Source organism: Macrobrachium nipponense, chromosome 20 (genome assembly GCF_015104395.2).
Source record: "Macrobrachium nipponense isolate FS-2020 chromosome 20, ASM1510439v2, whole genome shotgun sequence".
NCBI lineage: Eukaryota > Metazoa > Arthropoda > Malacostraca > Decapoda > Palaemonidae > Macrobrachium > Macrobrachium nipponense.
In genome coordinates this window covers 56,008,927-56,015,624 of record NC_061089.1, presented here as the reverse complement: position 1 = coordinate 56,015,624, position 6,698 = coordinate 56,008,927, and the positions used below count along the sequence as shown (strand labels likewise).

The 6,698-nt window shown below is 37.0% G+C and overlaps 1 long non-coding RNA gene across 1 annotated transcript in view; it reads left to right on the top strand.

Annotated features, from left to right (window-relative positions):
• Positions 1–2,593: 2,593 nt before the first annotated feature.
• The window catches only part of LOC135226136 (uncharacterized), a 93,700-nt gene continuing 89,595 nt past the window's right edge, over positions 2,594–6,698 (top strand). The window contains exon 1 of the long non-coding RNA XR_010317179.1: positions 2,594–2,998. This is a non-coding gene — a long non-coding RNA (uncharacterized LOC135226136). The remainder of the gene's footprint in view (positions 2,999–6,698) is intronic.

Sequence of the window (6,698 nt, the reverse complement as noted above, 5' to 3'; positions counted from 1 at the left end):
GTAAAACTAACGAGAATTCGACTGCGAGTAAAGAGGTTTATGGCAATGGAAGCCAAGCACGTCGCTGGCACTAGATATACAGTAAGTCGTTTTAACATGGCTAATTGGAAAGAATGTGAAAGTAGACTAGACTTTTGCCAGTTCCTTTAGCACGTAAGCAGAGTGAAACTTTAACTGAAAAAGGCAAACAAACAAATCAGTCTCACAGATACACTATATAGGAGTCGCCAGCAATTCCCATAACCAGTGATTTCAGTGGCAAATGTTAAATAACCTACGTCTGAATATCGGTTGATTTAATAAATATGTGTTTTGAACCTGTTTTGTGGATATTGACGTCTGAAGGCCTCATGTTAAAATTAAGGTATGTTTTGCTGAACTGGATTTATTACTTACACGAGTTGCCTTTGTCGTTGTGATTGTCTGTGACAAAACAGATATATTCTTTATGAGGCACAAAATAATATGCTCAAGGTATCAATGAAGAGTTAATCAGATTGAGAGTGACTGCACATAAAAGCTGACATTGTCTGGGCAACAAATTACCAGTCTCATGCGGAACTTGCTTAATATTTCTTATCAAATATTTCAGTTTTAAATACTCTTCATTGAATGGTAAAAGTCAGACATATTATACACACACACTCACACACACATACACATTTTACCCAAATCTGTGTGGCCTGAGTAAGGAAATAAACAAATATAAAAGCGATTAACAATGAATGGAGATTTTACTCATAACATCGAATTCATAAATTTAATTTCTTTGCAAGGCAAATAGACTTAGAAAAATGAGCCAAGTAGGAGCCTAATTTCCTCTGGTAAACAAGCAACAGCCAAAAAATATGGGTTACTGCATGAGCAGAAATTATGGTGCTACTGTGGTTTAATTGTTATCTACGGGTCACTAAACATGGCGGAAGCTCCTAGGGACGCCGTGTTTAGTACTAAACCCTCTGGGATCAAAGTACTATGTACACCCATTTCTGTATTGTGCGATCGACAAATTATGATAATAAACGATATCTTCGTGCGGCCGTCTACTGTACATTTAACATACGGTGTTTAGTACTAGCACCTCGGAATAGTGGACGCGTAGGTAACGCCAAAGTAGCACCATAATTTCTGCCCATGCAGTAACCCACATTGGTGTAGGTCAGTAAAAACTAGGGATTTAATAGATGGTTTGTATTCAGTAATCGGAAATATGAGCTTGTGTGTGAAATACGTCCTTCCACTAATTTTTAATCACATCACGTAGAGATCAGAATGGGAATGGTGAATTAATATGTCTCTCGGTTTTCAAGTTAGACGTGCATTGTAACGTGCTCTCACTTTATTATTTCATGTATTTAATCTACAACTTGTGCAGCTTTGGAAAACAGGCTATGTATGAGCACGTTAAAAATAGTATGCATTTCTTTGTCATTAATAATTCGTGTAACATGGACCATGGTCTAAGATATATGAACAAGTGTTATGGACTTTGTGTTAAGCACTATGCAGAGTAAATGGTTACTACATAAAAATAATATTAAGTCTAAGTAGGTTACCGCAAATATCAGAACTTTAAATTTTCAGATCCACGAGAAGCATAGAATACAAAAGCTCATCAAAAGGGTGTGTGGCATTTAGCCATTTATCATCAGATAGAATTTTGCAAAAAGAAAAAAAAAAGTGCAATGTGGCTTTGTTGTTATTAGACAGAGAAAAGAAAAGTAGTAGAAGCATACTAGTTGTTGTATTACTAAGAAACCTGCGATCAGTTCGAATCAATTAATACCGTTCAATGACAAGAATAATCTTGGTTTTCAAAAGTGCCGAACAGAATTATGACTAATTGCCTCATATATCAGTAAACTTTGAATATTGTGTCGAAGCTGTGATGTACTCGAACTAGGCCTAATTTTTCTTTCCGGCACATCTCAAGTAAATAGCTGTACTGAGTTAGGAAACCTTGAACGTCGGGCAATTACCTAACAATCTTTATATGAATTTGGCAACTGACAAAGTGTCATAGGTTTTAGAATAATTGTAAATGACACAAAATTTGCTCGGCGTCGCAGGCTTGTCATTTCTCCCCTTAGATAAATGAATTTCTTATTTCTCAACGTATTACTTACATGATGTTGCCAACTCTTATTGTATTACCAATTTTTAAGGGTTTTACCATTCAGCTTTTATGATTAGGGATTAATTAGTCTCCGATAATGACCGTATAAGGATTTTCCTCACCGTAGCTTAATTCATAAATATTTATTAATATAAAGTATTATTGAAGGGTAAAAACTTCGAGGTGCCGATCTGCTGTTTAGTCTCTTCCGTACTTTATTGTGACGTTTATAATTGGTTCGTTTGTTTTGAAACAGCGAAGGAGCGATAGAGAGAAAGAGAGTGTTATGTAACACTATTAATCCTTTTATTAACATTCATAAATAAATTTCTATGACATGGTTGGGACTGAGTACTTGGAGCTACCAACCACCTTATGAAAAGGGAGCAACGGCGATAAGGATGAAATTAAATTCTGCCATTTGATACCTTGCCCAGCGTATATAAGGAAGTCGAGCACTGTTGATTTGGTCAGTTTGCTATTCAGCGGTGGTGGTGAGACACAGCAGTTACTAGTTGCTGGTCGGTGCACACACGTGCTCCTTCTAAACCCCGAGAGAGAGAGAGAGAGTGGTGATATCTCCTCACCGTTTCCTGCCATTTTCATTGCAGTTTATTTAAATACTCTTTTCTCCTTTTTGAGTTTGCGAGGGTTGGACAGCAGAGACCCACATTAGGATCAGAAACCGTTGTTCTGAAATGATGCAATTTGAAATTGCCTGTATGCAAGAGAGAGGGAGCATGAAAGTTAAAAGACGTGTGTTCGTCCAAGCACATGCGACACACACACCTACTGTACATGCTTACATACACACCCATACAATCAGGCCTGGATGCAGCTCGACGTTGTCGATACACTGAATGGATCACGTAAACAGAAACGGTCAGTGCCGATGAAGAACCTTTGTCCTTTATTGTAGTTAGATAGATGCACCTTAAAGTTACTCTCGGAGGTACGCATGGGGTTGGGAAGTAAAACCAGACACGTTTTCTTCTGAGGTACCAAACAGGGGGCAGAGTGCGTCTAGGGCAACCTCGTAAATTGTACTTTTTTTCGTTTTTTATTTTGGAGGAATAATATGGTACCGGAATTTTTTGCTCGCTTGACTTAAGAGGTTTTCATTCCGTTTTTATTGAGTAGGGGGAATGATGAATACCTCGCGTAAACGTTAAGAAAACGCCTTCCATTCTCTTGACATTGAAACAAGAACTAACTATCCTTTTGTCGACACTGAAAAATTAATGCTTTTAATTAAGTACAGGGCGTTCACATGAAGAAGGGTACATAGTATTAATGTCTAGTTGAGGAAAAATCAGTACCTTCCTTCATAAATGTGAACTCTCATTGCATTTTAACTTTGATGACCTTGTAAGAAGGGAAGATAAAAAATTTTTTTTATGAGTTTTAAAATAACTTGACGGCAGCCGGTAGGATGACAAAAACACGAAGGTAACTTCTTGTTTCATTTGATAATCTTGATTGATGCGTGTTTCCTTGTAATGCGTTAACGCTGCATTAACCAGAATGATTATTTTTAGTGCTCTTATTTCGGACTGCTAATTGGTCAGATAACTGGACCACTTGACGTCGAGGTACGTCGATTTTTCGGTGTGCATTGCATTGCATGGTGACTGACGGACGTGTTACTGTAGCAAAGTAATTGATTTAGTGGCCCTGTGAATTAAGCGTCAGTGTGATAGTGCAAGTGTTTTGGGAATTGGTTCTATGTTTACTAATGTTTATAGTGTTAATTGTAGCATAATTTAGACAACTGTTTCACTATATATATATACATATATATATATATATATAGATATACTATATATATATATATATATCATATATATTATAATGTGCGTGAATGTGGAACAAAGACAGAGTACAATAATGATTTGGTTATACATATCGTAAGGGGAGCTGGTTAATGCACCTCTTGAACAGGTACCCATTACTATTCAGATCGCTCTGGGGGTAGTTGTGGGTGGGTGGAGCCGAGGTTCAACCTAGGTAATTCTTTTCCCGCTACTCAGAAGAGCAGAAATCTCTCTCTCTCTCTCTCTCTCTCTCTCTCTCTCTCTCTCTCTCTCTCTATCTTCTCTCTAAGCATCTTCATCCGTAGTTTTTCTCGTGTTTATCGCCTTATTGTATATGCCTTCTCAGTGTGTTAAAAACTAAGGTTTTGGGGAAACTCTCTTTGTATTTGTGTTTGTATTGTACTACGATGATAGCAAATTTTATTAGTTTGAGGTGTGGGAGAGGTGCCTCTAAGGCTTGTAGCCAAGGAAACATAAAAGGCATGTGTTTTTGCCCCGAACTCTCTCTCTCTCTCTCTCTCTCTCTCTCTCTCTCTCTCTCTGTGTGTGTGTGTGTGTGTGTGTGTGGCTGTGTTTGGTGTGATTCTCAGACGCGTAAAGTTTTCACAGTAGTATTTGACATTTATTAAAGTGTTTTTGTATGACAGAGAACTTAGCAGCGTTCACAGCACCATTTCCACTATAACAGGGATCTTAGTAAGTTACTAGATTGACATATTAGCTGTAAAGGAAAGTTTTTGATTATTCACCAAGTGTTTAGTTTAGTTAGATAAAGCCCTCAAATTGCTGTAATAATCACGGTATTAAAGAAATTTAGGTTTACTAGTTTACCAGCCACATCAGATGTGACGTCAATATGTAGGCCTAAGCAAGTTTGCTATTAGACCGTTCTTGTCATGTAGGAAGCACGTTAATATATTACGCATTGGCATTTTGAGATTTTGTAACAGCCAAACGTGGAGTGAAATACCCGTAGACTCTTTTTCTACTAATAGGGAAAACAAATGCATGCATAGGCATGGCATTTGATATTGAAAGTTATCTGTTATGGTGGGAAGAGAAGCGTTGTTCTTATTACTGAAGAAAGTGGTTGCAAGAAATCTCTCTCTCTCTCTCTTCTCTCTCTCTCTCGCTCTCTCTCTCTCTCTCTCTCTCTCTCTCTCTCTCTCTCTCTCCACTCGAGTTTTGACGCGCGTGAGCTGGTCTGTCTTTGACTGGTTAACTAATTGAGTGGATGATTGATTGAGCGGAAAGGCTACGTTCTTAGTTGCTATTTTACACAAGTAAAAGAATTTTATCAAATTAAATGGCCACAAGTACACAGCGCAACGGCAGGTTCCTCCATTCTTTGGATTCTTGTGGCCTGAGTTAAAAATGTGTTTAATTATGTTTAATTATGTATATATATATATATATATATATATATATATATATATATGGAGAGAGAAAGAGAGTATTTAGGTTTCGTATGAAGCTCGTGTATTAGTTTTTCTCAACATGTTAAAATTGCACGAACCCCTTATATATTATATACATGCATTCACAAACGTGAATAATCCAGTGACCAAGACAAGTGGCCACTGCTGAAAAAATAGACTTAGACTGACTATTGAGTTTTTAAAGTTAAGTTCGGGGGAGGGAGATGGATCTTTAAACTGTACGTTCTCTTAATAGCAGAATCAGTTGGAGAGAGAGAGAGAGAGAGAGAGTTTCATTCCGGTTCTGGAGGAAAGACCCCCATGGTTGAGGAATCTGCGAGTATGTTTGTTTGTTAGTTACGAGCTGGAGGCCGCGTACCGCAAAGCCACATCTCGGGACAGAGAAAAAGAGAGAGAACGAAGCGGATTGTCAGATTCGTGAAAGAGGCAGAAAGGGTAATTACTCGATAACTTCGTGCCGTTAAGTCTTTTATCCCTAGTACCGTTTATATTGATTTTCTCAAGCTTTCATAGGCCGATTAAAGCATATCTAGGCCTATATGTCGGCTTGACATAGCTTGATTCTTAGATTCGTGGAAGAGGCAGAAAGAGTGATTATGAATAAGTTCGTGTCGTTAATATATATATTTTGATCCCAAGTATGGTTTTATATTATTATTATTATTTTTTTTTTACTTTCATTGGATGATTAAAATGTATTTAGGCCTATTTGACAGTTTGGCATTGCCGTGGCCAGTAAAATAAATTTTAGAGATTTCCAGTGAATTGGATGTCCGAATTGAAAAAATGTGGATATATGAAAATGCTGTATCCGATCCTGTTTTTTGTGTTAGGAAAATAGTGTGTATGTATGATCACCATTTTCCTCGAGTTTAAAAAGGAAAGGAAATTTTCTTTGTGCTTCATATCCATTACGTACATACATACATACATGTGTATATATATTGTATATGTATGTGTAAGTATGAATGAATTATGTAGCATGCAAGTATATAAACTGCTAAGTGGGTTCGTCCACGATTGAATAGCTAACAGTAAGAATGTAATAGTGACCATTCTGTATTTTTCTCAGGAGTCACCCTTTTTATGGGAAACTGAAAAGATAAATGCATGATTATATATATATATATATATATTATATATATATATATATATATATATATATATATATAAAAGATGAAAGCAAATTTTATCAGTTTGAGGTGGGAGAGGTTATTCTAAGGCTGTAGCTAAGGAAACATAAAAGGCATGTTTTTGCCCGGCACTCTCTCTCTCTCTCTCTCTCTCTCTCTCTCTCTCTCTCTCTCTCTCTCTCTCTCTCTCTCTCTA